The sequence below is a fragment of the Canis aureus genome, chromosome 1, assembly GCF_053574225.1.
Source record: "Canis aureus isolate CA01 chromosome 1, VMU_Caureus_v.1.0, whole genome shotgun sequence".
Classification (NCBI taxonomy): Eukaryota; Metazoa; Chordata; class Mammalia; order Carnivora; family Canidae; genus Canis; species Canis aureus.
Window position 1 is genome coordinate 42,855,475 of NC_135611.1, and position 14,089 is coordinate 42,869,563.

At 38.0% G+C, this 14,089-nt stretch overlaps 1 protein-coding gene across 2 annotated transcripts in view; it reads left to right on the plus strand.

Moving 5' to 3' along the window:
* The window catches only part of ESR1 (estrogen receptor 1), a 277,313-nt gene that overhangs the window by 241,627 nt on the left and 21,597 nt on the right, over window positions 1-14,089 (plus strand). The window lies entirely within an intron of this gene.

Here is a 14,089-nt window from a genome sequence, read left to right on the forward strand (position 1 = left end):
TTGGCTCAGGTCCTGATCTTAGGGTGATGAGATTGAGCCAGGCATTGGGCACCTTGCTGGGTGTGGAACCTGCTTAAGATTTTTCTCTCTCCCTCTGCCCCTGCCCCTCTACCCCCTGGCTCACATGTGCACATACTCACTCTCTTTCTCTTACTCACACCAATTTATTTATTTTAGAGACCTTACAACCCTGAGACCATGACCTGAGCTGAAATCAAGAGTTGGATGCTCAACAGACTGAACCACCTAGGCACCCCATATACCTTTAAAAAAAAAAAAAAAAAAAAAAAAAAAAAAAAAAATATATATATATATATATATATATATATATATATATATAATAAGTATTTTAGTTTTAAAGGTTTCCTGCTAGGCTCATAAAATACACAGGGACTAAAGGATGATAATAACAATAGAGGCTGTGACTCTTCCCCTGAGACTTGGTTAATTGTGCTGTTTAATTTTATTGAGAGAAATTTTACAGCAAGATTGATCCTGTGGATAATTATCGAACCTTAATATTGGCCGACCCTGATGAAAACGCTGTGGTGAGCAGCAGACAAATCCCAGTGTGCTCACCCATCCGTTCACTGTGCTCATTTTCATCCCCTCCCTTCCAGCATGAGAGTTTCACAAGCCTTGAGTCCGCTCCCATTTGGATCACTACCCTTTTAGTGAGTGTTTTTAAGACTCAGAAAAATTCACACATCAAAGCTTAACATGGATAAATCTGCAATCTCTAATAAATGTTTGGTTTGGCCTTCAAAATTCAACTCAATAATTATTTCTGCCCCTTTTCTGAACCTATTACTGACCATAGTTCTTTACATTCCACAGTAATTCCAAAGAGTGTCACATCTCTCACTTCCTGGTGACTTTATCCCCCTGGCTCCCCGAAGAGCCCATCAGGCCCCAGGTCCCAGACCCCTGTCTGTGCCCCGTGTCCCCTATTCAGCAGTAGAGCCACTTTTGTCTCCTGACTCACAAACAACTCCAGCCCCCCCCCCCCCCACCAAGTCTTCCCTCAGACAGCTGGATCCCTGCGTCCCTCCTGCAGTGTCTTTCTCTGTAGAAATGTGTTCTTTTGATTACTTGTTCATCACAATGGCCTTCAGGTAGCATTTCTCTTTCAACTGGTGGAGTAATTAAGAAGAGTGAAGGTAAAAAACTATAGGGTGAAAAGGAAAACAAAATACCAGAAAGAATTATGGCCACATTTCTCAAGTGCATACCCAGATGTTCATTTAGGGAAAAAAGGGATATGGAATGTCAAATGGGTGCATGTATATTACTCAGAAATGTAAAATTATTTTTATAAAGAATTTAAGCAGAGAAATAAGACAACCATTCAGAGTCCCTATATTTAGATGAAAGAACATTTTAAAAACATATTGACTGTTAACATTGAGGAGCATTAATTCTCAATAGTTGAAAGTCTCTGACAGGCACATTGTCAGGTATGCCCGTTGTTGGCATGGTGGAGAAGAGTTGATTATATTATCTCTTGAGTTCTTTGTGATGCCAGGCTTTCTCTCAGGAAGCCTTCTTTTATGATTTTGAGATAAATGACACTTCATAGTTGTTAAGTGGCTCATTGTCTCCTTCTCTCTGGCTGACTGGATTCTATAGGCAGTGGCTTCAACTCTTTAGAGCCTTTTCCTGCTACAGACTTTTGATGTGACTTGAAACAAGCCTAGTGTCTTCAATAATTTCCTGAGAATTTGGTGTGGCATGGATTTTGTCATTAGAGCAGCCTGTCATTCAAGAGAAGCAACTCTGTCACTTAATTTAGAGAATGACGGGTGCCCTTTGATATGCTGCTTCCCTATGAAAGGAATTACTGTGTTCTTCTTAGCAGATAGATAATAAATTCCTGCCAGGAAGTTCTGAGGCAGGGTTTCACCCCTGCCATTTGTGGTTAAAAAAATTGCATTCTTATGACCAAAATATCCTTCTTGTGAATGGAAGAGTCTCAGACCGCAGACCAAGTATATCAGGTCCTATATCTTGCACACACCTTTTGGAGCTTCTGTGGAACTGGAGAAACCAACCAAGTGCCTATAACCTGGGAAAGACTTGGGGAGTCCTAATGTGACCTCCTGGGATAGTAGGAATAATGCAGCAGCTCTTGGAAGACTAGAAATCCTTGCATTCTGATATTAGGAACGGTTTCCAATCATACTCAGAGCCTTGGGGAGGGACAGCTGCTTACCATTTTGTGCCCATTAAGGGGACCAGGAAAGGGGGAAGCTATCTCCCAGGTCCTTGATCCAACCACCCTTTGGATCAGGATCCAGACATGATGAAATCAGTATTCTTAAGTCTGACCCATTTAAAAGAAAAAAGTATCACAGACTCCCCTAACACTGACTTAAATGTTCTTGTTCTTTGAATCATAATGCTGCTTAAATATGTATAACTATATTTATTATTTAAATAGACAACTAGTATAAACTTTGTTTATAGCTCTTATATAAGGACAAAACCAAAACAATTTCACAAGTTAAATACAAACTAAAAGGTAAACTGATAATGTTTTTGTAGAAATTGAGTTGCTATTTCTAACATGCCTGGGGTAGACCCCTGGTCTGCTGTTCTACCAAGTACTCTAGTGATGACTCAGTTTCCCCACCACTTGCCTATGTCCAGAATGATCACAAAACCTTTGCTCATGCAGCATGCTGTGACATCATATGGCTTTGGCAAGAACATATCAGTTACATATTTTGTTGGCTTCTGTATTTATTTATGAGATACTTATAATACAACTATTGGATTTGAGGTAATCATAAATACTGGTGGAAAACGTGTTACTTATGAAACAAAGATGGTCTAGATTGGTAAGTATCAGTGCTCCACACATTTCAATCATCTGGGGGTCTTTCAAAAAAATCTGTGTGGGGACCCACCTCCAGAGATTCTGATGGAATTGGTTCAGATGTAATTCAGCTTCAGAGCCTGAATATTAGTATTGATTAAAGCCCCCCACCAAGACTCCAATCTCACCAGGATTGAGAACCATTTATGTAAGTGATGCAGAACATTCTGATATTTATGTCTAATGGTATTTCTTAGAATATCATTAAAATAAAAACACAAAACTATAAAACTCTAAGACAATATAAATATCTCTATGGATCAATTTTTACTTCTCAGGAATATGTGAAACCTTGTTTGAAAACTACCAGTGTAGAAGATGATGTTTTAGCTACATTAAAATAGTTCTCTAGTGTACTTTGAAACTAGCCATTGTGCAGACCCTGAGGGAGCAGCTGCTCATGCTCAGAACTATGCCAGCATTGGAAGCAAATAAATGATTGAGAGCTGGAGTCACAGATAATTAACTTGTTATTTGCATATCATGAGATAAGAACTGTCATATAGTAAGCACATGACAGTAAGGTCCCTACATGAGGACTGATACGTCAGCTGAGCCTTGAGGTCGACCAGGACTTAGCTGGAGTGAGAAGAAAGGCCACCATTCATTCCTCTAACAGTGAGGATCTCCTCAAGCCACTGGGATTCTCTTCATAGGTTTCCTCAACTAGCAAAGAGAAAGAAGAATTCTAAACAGTTCTGCCAACCTTATGGGTTGTTATGATGGAGTAAGATAGCAAGATGATATAAGCTAATATCATCATTACAATTATAGTCCTTTTTTTTCCAAAGGGAAAATATTAAGCAATCGAATACCTACTAAGATTTTGGTGTCAAGATCACCCTGTTCTAATCAAAGGACTAGAAGTACACTTAAGGTCTATATTTGGAAGGGCCTTACGTGCCCTCCCTTTACTCTCATGCCCGGCATATTGACCTATAGTTTAAAAGTGTTCTGATACTTGAACTGAAGAAAACCACGAGAAAACAATAAAAACCCACTAATTTCTTGAGCTCACTAGTAAAATAAAATATTGTTTTTTAATGGGTTTATCTTTCCCCACAAGCTATTCATTGAATAATTTTTTTTTTGTTTTTTTTTTTCATTGAATAATTAAAAGCCATAATAGAACATGTATACTTCCTGAAAGATTTAAATGGAATGTCAAACTGTCCCGTCAGGATTAGTCTAAACTGAATTTACTTGGAAAACTTACTTCTGGGTGTTGCTTTTCACTCAGGGCCTCATGGCTTTCTGACTGCTTCTGTCATGGTTAAAGAAAGATGGAAAAAACAGACTTCCTGCTGCAAGTTCTGTCCTCCCCACCTCCTCCCATAGGGGTCCTGAGCACAGCCTCTCTCAATACCACGCTGAACTGAGTGACATTCATGGCTTTATAAGTTATCATTTGGTAGCTTCACTACCATTTATTGAGTAATTACTACTTTTCAGGCCAGTACTAAGTGATGGAAATGCAAAATTGCCTTTAGTTGCTTTATCTGTAGTAGTTTTTACTCAGTGGTTTATATGAGATGAGGCATAGGAACTACTCCCCGGTGTCTAAGAGTGGTGACATCAAGGTTACCCAACGGGTGGTGATAGAAATAGTGGTGATTACTAAGGCAGTTCCTACCTCAAGGTCCTCATAGTCTAATAACAGAGACAGATATATTAAAAAAATTATCTTTTCAAAAATAAAGTTGCAATTATAAAGAAGTATGTTCACCTGAGACCATTTAGGAATATAAAATATATCCCTAGAGAAGTTAACAACCCAAAGTTAGCCAACCATTTGGACTTTTTGATGTACATCATTGCAGTCTAGTGTAAGGGTTAATGGACGAGTGTTGCTAACACCCTTTGTGCTTCTGTTTCCTGATCCATGAAATGCAGATCATAATAGTGCCTACCTGCTAATCCGAATTAGTTCTTCAAACAAAGTCTACTTAGGCTAACACTCCCACTTGTTTGAGATACTATTTTCTTCCTTTTCCCTACTGTGAATGTGTATAACCATATTTACATTTACGTATTTTAAGTGTTGTACACATATACTTTCCATAAAAAGAATATTTTAAATGGCTGTATAATCATTGAGGCTATATGCTCATTAATTCGACAAACCTGATATTGTTAAGCATTTAAGTGCTTTCTTGCTTTCTTTCTTTCTTTTCTTTTTTTTTTTTTTTTTTTTTTGCATTATAAACTATGCGTGTTTTGCATTCTTTTCATTATCTCTTGCCCACATTTGCTTATGACTTTGGATGTTTGTAGTGGTTTGCTGGTGAAGGGATATAAAAAGGCTCTTGATCCGTGTTACCTACTGTTCCAGAAAGCTTTATCAAATTTCACTTTTGCATAAATGTAACCTTATCATGCAATTTGAGAGACAGAGGTGAGTGCAGACCGCTGGCCAGTTGGGAGAGAGAGACCGCTTCCTCCTGCCCAACTACTGCCTTCTGCTGTGACGGACCCATAGTCAGCAACTTCTACATAGGTCAAATTATAAGTATCATGTCATGAACCTTCCAAGCTCACCTCATTTGAAGCAAATTATCATGTAGAGAATTTTGTTTTATTTTATTGTCTGTATGGGTGCTTGTTGGGCTAAGCTTCAGGTTTGTGACTTACACAGACTCTGGGCTAAGGAACTGGCCTTATTCCAAGCTCTTGGGGTGCACACGGGGCTGCCATTTCATGTCTGACCTTCTGCTCTTGGCTCCTTCACCACTGATTGCTTAAAGTGATATTTATAAGAGAAAGACACCAGGTTGAATGGCTGGAAGTGGACTTCTCTTCATTGGTTTCCTCAACTAGCAAAGAGAAAGAATTCTAAACTGTCCTGCCAACCTTATGGGTTTGTTATGACAGGACGAGATAGCTTAAAAACATAAGCTAAAAAAAAAAAAAAATATATATATATATATAGATATATATAAGCTAATATCATCATCAATATTACAGTCTTTTTTTTTTTTCTTTCCAAAGGGAAAATGTTAAGTAATCAAATAACCTACCAAGATTGAAAACTCATCCAGGGAAAGACAACCTGGTTCCTCCCATTTGCTCTGGATTCTGAGGCTCTGTGACAGTGACATGACCTTTCTTGGTCCCTAATGAACTTGGAAGAAGCAGCTTACCATATGAGCCCCCTATTGCTCCAACCATGCCATTCTTTGGTGATGGCTCAAAGAGTGCCCTGTCCAATGCCGCTGACACTCCAAGGATCAAGTGCAGGCCTGCTCCACACTCACAACTGGAAGCAGACAGATGCTGGCCAAGCTGGTCCATCAAGAGCTCAGAACAATAGTCAACCCTGAGGATCAGGACTCTTAGGAAGGGACTGACAGGAGCATTTTATTCATTCTTTAAAATGGGTATCAACAGAGATGAATTAAACCCAGAATGTAAAATTCATTTTCATCTTGACAGGTGAAGTATCTCCTCTTTTTCTCGGCATAGCAAAAGTCACTCTTTTTTATTTCGACTTTTTAAAATTTAAATTCAATTAATGAACATATAGTTTATTATTAGTTTTCAGAGGTAGAGGTCAGTGATTCATCAGTTACATATAACACCCAGTGCTCATTACATCACATGCCCTCCTTAATGCCCATCACCCAGTTACCCCATCTTCTCCCACAAATGTCACTCTTTGAGTTAGAAAATATAATCTTCACATCCAGTGAAAGCCAAACACTCAGTTCCTCCTAATAAAACCGTAGCACCACACTTTCTTTGCTTTCCAACTTACAAGTACTCTGGGGACAAAAGGGGTTGCCAGTCTTTGAAGTTAATCTTCTTTTGTACTTAGACATGTTCAGGTTATCGATGACATGTCAAAAGCATTTCCAGCTAAGAAAATTATTCTCAGAAGCTTTAGTGACACATATTAGTTTTATTTCTTGTCAAAATGACAAGCCTGAAGATTTCAGGCTTAGAGCTGATAGAAATATTATGAAAAGAGTAATAAGTAATATCCCTACAGCAAGCTCCTTAGTCCTTGGAATTTCCATTCACCAGCTGTGCTTCTCTCTCATCAGTCCAGGCATTGACAAAGCTCATGAAATAATAGGAATAAATGTGACTTAGATTTTGTGTTTTTAATAGCATTTTCCTCCACCGAATTATAAAAATCATACATGCCCAAGGCAGAGAACTTGGAAAATACAGAAAAACCACCAAGAAAAATAATCTCCTAAGGAATCCTAATTTTGCCACACAAAAAGTATTTATTGTTAACATTCTGGTGAAAGTTCTTAATTAAAAAGATCTTAGAAGATGTCTGTGCACATGGTGTGCCTTCGTTTCTCCACACCATCCTGCATGATTTGCAAAAGCTGAATTGTTCCTGGGTCATTCCAGGAAAATTCTTAGTGTTTTCAAATATCTCTGGAGGTGAGTCCATTGGCAATCATTTCTAGTTTCTCACAGTGCTTGAAGTTAGGAAATTCTTTGTGTAGGTTTTGCATGGTGATCCAGGTGTGAAGGATATTTGAGTTCTGATGCCAGCTCTGCCACTTATTTACTCACAGGGTGACCCCAGGCAAGTCTGGCCTAGCTGCTCTGCCAAAAACCCCTCTTAGAGCTCAATACATCATTTCTTTTTTAATGCTCAGTAATATTTTATTGTCTGGATGTGCCATAGTTGATTTATCTGATCACCTACTGTAAGACATTTTGGTTGCTTCCAAGTTTGGGCAATTATAAATAACAGTGCTATAAATATCCACATGCAGGTTTCTGTGTGGACATAAATTTTCAGCTCATTTGGGTAAATACCAAGGAGCATAATTACTGGATCTTATGGTAAGGGGATATTTAGTTTTGCAAGAATCTGCCAAACTGTCTTCCAAAGTGACTACATAATTTTTCATTCCTACAAGAGTTCCCATTGCTCTGTATCCTTGCCTGCATTTGGTGTTGTCAGTGTTCTGGATTTGGGGCATTCTAATAGATGTGTAGTGGTATTTCATTGTTGTTCTAATTTGTAGTTCCTTAATGGCACATGATGTGGAATATCTTTTCATACGCTCATTTGGCATCTGTATATTTCTTCTTTGGTGAGGTGTCTCTTCAGGTCTTTTGCCCCCCCCCCCCTTTTTTTTAGTATAGTTGACACACAATGTTATGTTAGTTTCAGGTGTACAACTTAGTGATTGACAAATTTATGTATTATGCTGTGTTCACCACAAGGATAGCTACCATCTGGTCCATTACATCATTGCCTTCGCAATATCACTGTATTCCTTATGTTCTGCTTTTTTATTCCCATGCCACTCTTTCTCCATAACAGGAGGCCTGTATCTCTCTCTGTCCTTCACCCATTTTGCCTAACCACCTATCTCCCTCCCTTCTAGCAACCACCAGTTTGTTCTCTGTGTTTATAGGTCTGATTCTGCCTTTTGTTTATTCGCTTTTTAGGATTCCATTTATGAATGGAATAATATGATAAATACCATAGCCAATCTTGTTTCACTTAGCATAATACTCTCTAGGTCCATCATTTTGTCTCAAATGGCATGGTCTTATCCTTTTTATGCCTGTGTAATATTCCATTGTGTATGTATACCACATTTTCTTATTTGTTTGCCCACTGGTGTACACTTAGGTTGCTTCCATGTCTTGGCTGTTGTAAATAATGCCTCAGTAAACATGGGGGTGCATATATCTTTTTGAGTTTGTGTTTTCCCTGAGTAAGTACCTGATAGTGGAATTACTGGATTATATGGTATACCTATTTTTAATTTTTTGAGGAACCCTCCCTAGTGTTTTCCACAGTGGCTGTACCAATTTATATTCCTGCCAACAGTGCACAAGGGTTCCCTTTTCTCCACATTTTCATCAACATTTGTTTCTTGTCTTCTTGATTTTAGCCATTCTAATAGGTGTGAGGTGATAAATATCTCATTATGGTTTTGATTTGCATTTCCCTGATGATTAGTGATTTTGAGCATCTTTTCATGTGTCTGTAGGCCATCTGTATATCTTCTTTGGAAAAAGGTCTGTTCAGATCTTCTGCCCATTTTTAAATTGGATTGTTTGTTTTATTGGCGTTGAGTTGTATAAGCTCTTAATATATTTTGGATATTAACCCCTTACTGGATATGTCATTTGCAAATATCTTCTCTTGGTTTCTTGATTGTTTCATTTGCCGTGAGAAAGCTTTTTAGTTTGATGTAGTCCAAATGGTTTATTTTTGCTTTTGTTTCCCTTGCCTTAAGAGACGTATCTAAAAAAATGTTGCTACAACTGATCTTAGAAAAGATTACTGCCTGCACCCGTTTCAATGATTTTTATGGTTTCAGGTTTTACTTTTAGGTTGTTAATCCATTTTGAGTTTATTTTTGTGTATGGGTTAAAAAGTGGTCCAGTATCATTCTTCTGCATGTGGCTGTCCAGTTTTTCCAACACCTTTTACTGAAGAGCCTGTCTTTTCCCATTGTATATTCTTGCCTTCTTTGCTATAGATTGACCGTATACACATGAGTTTATTTCTGGGCCTCTATTCTATTCCATTGGTCTATGTGTCTCTTTTTGTGCTAGTGCCCTATTGTTTGGATTACTACAGCTTAGTAGTAGGTCTCAAAATCTGGGATTGTGATACCTCAGCTTTGTTCATCTTTCTCAGAATTGCTTTGGCTATTTGAGGTCATTTGTGGTTCTATACAAATTTTAATATTATTTGTTGTAGTTTTGTGGCCCGTTTTTTAATTGGATTGTTCATTTTCTTACTGTTGACTTTTAAGAGTTCTTTGCACCTATTGTATAAGAGTTCTTCATCAGATGTCTTTTGCAAATATTTTCTTCCAGCCTGTCTTGCCTTCTCATTCTTTTGTGATCGTTGGTTTTTAAAGTTCTTCTGCTTGAAGACTTGTGTTGTAGAAGTAGCCTCTGGAGGAGGAAGAGAGGTTGAGTGAATGGGATCCAGCCCCCTTCCTTCATTTCTCCTGCTTTTGAAGTTTCACCTCGCCTAGTTTATATGTGAGGAATTCATATGAGGTTCACAGTTTTCAGAGGTTTTGATTCTCCAAATAGTTTGAAAACTACTGAACTAGATGAAATTAAGGCCCCTTATAAATCTATAATTCTGGAATTCTGTGTCTCCTTTTTTACAATGTAATGTAACCTTTCTCTCCTTAAGGAGAAATGAAAAACTCATCACAGTCATGTGACACTTTTTAAGATATAATTTTCATCTACTGTAGTGTTTACTCAAAAGGACTGTAGTGTTTATTTGAAATGATAAGCCTAAAGAGCATGTACCATCCACATGCCCACTTGTCTTTTCAAAACAGTAATTTTTGACACTAATTATCTTTTCCAAAATAATCAGAGAGAACTCTCAGCCATTTCAGTTTCAGTTTTGTATCTATCTGAAACTTTGTGGCTCTGGATATAAACATAGAATGTGCAACCTTCATCTATTAGCAACCAGTGCTGAACTTTGCAAGGCATTCAAGCTGTGCTGTTCAATTCAGGGTAATGAGCACAAGTGCATTTCAGCCTACTATATATTCTTAGATCATATGGCACTTTTTTCTGGCTTTGAAGCTAAGTTAGATGAATGTTTGATAAACATTTGCATTCACACTAACACTGTTTATTGATTTGGCAGGAGATGGAGGGATGTCTTTTTCATTACTTTATGGATATATTGCCTCTTCCACAGAGAATTTGAAACAGCTTGCTAAATTTTGTGCAATGCAAAGGTAGTAAACCAATCAACGACAAAATCTGTTTAAAAAAAAAAAGGAAAGTCAAGTGAATAAAATAATAAATCCAGGAGTCAAATTAGCACACAGAAGTACATCTGTACAGTTCTTAGGAACAGGCCACAAATTTGGCTCTAAATTTCCTTCTCTTGGCCAAAGCATAGAGAAGAACACATTCCATTATAGGGTTCTGAGACTTTTAATGAAAATAGAAGTAAACAGACCAGTTGTTTAACATAAAAATTCTCCTTAGGGCAAATCTCTACAAAGTCTATTTCTCACAATTAAGGCTTGATAAGGATAGTGCAACTGAAAACTCAGAGTGTTTTATTCTATGGTGAGAAACCAGACGGAGATATTTTGGGTTGCCAGTTAGGAGAAGATCCAGATGTTTTGATAGTAGGCTAGGCAGTGGTCAAGGCTAATGGCTCCCAGTGAAAATTGTTAACTGCGTGCAGTACCTGATAGGATGAGTTCAAGCCCTTACCGTTGTACCACGAGTGAAGGTCAAGGGCTGGATGAAGGCATGAATAGGCAGTAGGGCTCATAATGTGGGGGAGGAAGTATTCAAATGTAGTTTCATTTCATGATGCATCAGAACAGGAATCCAATCTCCAGCCTGCCTATTCTGGGTCATTTTCCTTTCTGAGTGTGTTGTGCAGCCATCCCCATGTGCTCTGCCTACTACCGCTGTGCAATACATTACCCCTCAAACTTAACAAGTTAAAAAAAAAAGTTTGGCTTCCTTTGGTCATGAATTTGACTAGGGCACAGAGGAAATATCTTGTCCTTTCTCCACCATGCCTCAAATGGGGAGACTCATGAAGTAGGGGTAGTTTGATAGTTGTGGGTGCCGTCATCCTAAGGTGTCTTTATTCACATGCTGGCAGTTGATGTGCACGGTCAGCTGGGACATCATCTGGAGCTGTAGTCTCCCCCAGGTGGCTCCCCCACAGCCTGGTACACCACGCCTTTTAGAAGGTGGCAGGGGCTCCAGAAGCCAGTGTCCCAGCTGATGAGGTTGCATGGCTTTGTATGACAGCCTCTTAGACATCACACAGCATCATTTCCAGCCACCCCACCCCTTTTTTAAATGCAAGCAAGTCACAGTTCCACGCAGACTCAAGGGAGGGCATAGACTGGACATCTCTATAGGAGGAGTGGCAGGATTATGTTATAGAAAAGCATGTTGGATGGGAAATACCATTGTGGTCACCTTTGGAAAGGATAGTCTGATCCAACGTGTAAGAGTTGCTTCCTGTTCTGTGTTGTTGATCCATTGCCCTTAAATGCCAAGGAAAAAAAATGTGAGATCCAGGGAAATGAATTTATGCAGATTATTTTGGCCTCCCTTCTCTGGGGAAAACATGAAACCCTCAAGGCCTTCTGAGACCAGGCCAGCTCACTGGGACTAGGAGTTCTGCATGGAACCTTGTGAATAAATCCCTCTGTAATAGAAGGGCTGCACATTTTCATCAAATGTCCCTTCAGAACATCTTCTTCTTGACCTCAGAAACCTAGTATTTGACTGTTTGGAATAGGAAAATCAAAACCCTGGCTGTTTCTTTATGTATTAGAAATGTAACTAAGCAAAATAAGGCAAAACATAGATCCATATTGATTCATTCTAAAAGGTATAAGGCTAAGATATGATTTAGTACAAAAATTAAAAACTGCAATTTTAAAAAATTTGACTGTAGTTGACACACATTGTTACATTACTTTCAGGTGTACAATATACTCATTCAACAGGTTTAAACATTATGCTGTGCTCATCCAAGTGTAGCTACCATCTGTCCTCATACATCACTGTTATAATACCATTAACTATATTTCTTATTCTGTGTTTTTTATTCCTGTGACTTATTCGGTAACTGGAAACATGTATCTCCTTTTCCCCTTTACCCATTTTTGCCCAATCTCCCCCACAACTGCAATTTAATATGTAAAAGCTACATGCAAAATAATGAAACTAGACCACTCTGTTACACTCTATACAAAATAAAATGGATTGAAGACTTAAACATAAGACCTGAAATTTTAAAAATCCAATTTAATAAAAAATCGGCAAAGGACCTTAATAGAAACTTTTCCTAAGAAAATATACAGATGGCCAACAAGCACAAGAATAGATGCTCAATATCATGAGTCATCATGGAAATGCAAATTAAAGCCACTATGAGTTACGATCACACTTGTCAGAATGGCTATTATCAGAAAGACAAGAAATAACAAATGTTAGGATGTGGAGAAAAGGGAACCCTTGTGCATGGTTTGTGGGAATGTAAATTGGTACAGCCACTGTGGAAAATACTATGAAGTTTACTTTAAAAATTAAAAATAGGACTACCATATGATTCAGTAATTCTCCTTCTGGGTATTTATTCAAAAAAAATGAGAATGTTAATTCAAAAAGACATATACACCCTTCTGTTCATGACATCATTTACAGCAGCCAAGATATGGAAGCAGCCCCAGGATCCATCCATCCATAGACGAATGGATAAAGAAGTTGTGAAACACACACGTGCACACACACACACACAGACAATGGAATATCACTCAGCTATAAAGAAGACTGAGATGTTACTATTCGCAAAAACATGGATAAAACTATAGGGCAATATGCTAAGTGAAAGGATTCGGAGGAAGACAAATACTGTAAGATTTCACTTATATGTATAATCTAAAAAGCAAAATAAATAACGAACAAAACAGAACAGAAACAGAGTCATACATACAGAGAACAAACTGGTGGTTGCCAGAGGGGAGGGGGATGGGGAGATGGATGAAATAGTTGAAGGAAATTAAGAGTTCCAGTCTTCTAGTTATAAAATAAATAAGATACGGAGTCCAGCACAGGGACTATGGTCAATAATATTGTAAAAACTTTGCATGGTGACAGATGGTAATTAGACTTGTCATGGTGATCATTTCATAATCTGTGTAAGTATCAAATTACTATGTTCTATATCCGAGACTAATATAATATTGTATGTCAATTATACTTCAATAAAAAGTGAGACACGTGGCTTCCACTTAAAATATTTTCTTAAAAAGTGTACATTTGGGGACGCCTTAGTGGCTCAGCAGTTTAGTGACTGCCTTTGGCCCAGGGCATGATCCTGGAGTCCCGGGATCGAGTCCTGCATTGGGCTCCCTGCTTGGAGCCTGCTTCTCCCTCTGCCTGTGTCTCTGCCTCTCTCTCTCTCTTTGTGTCTCTCATGAATAAATAAATAAATAAAATCTTTAAAAAATATTAAAAAGTGGACATTTAAGATTTCTTCTCAAGTCAATTGAATCAGTTCATCAATTTCACTATCTGAAGTCATTAAGGGATTTGTCCTTTGTGTCAGCTTGAAAGCATTGACATAGTGAGTATTTACCTTTTAGGATTTCTAGTAGATTTCATTAAAAATTATACTAAATTGATAAATATCACTTAATCATTAGCATATGATCTAATAGTCATCTGTGCCAACAGGGAACTCATGAG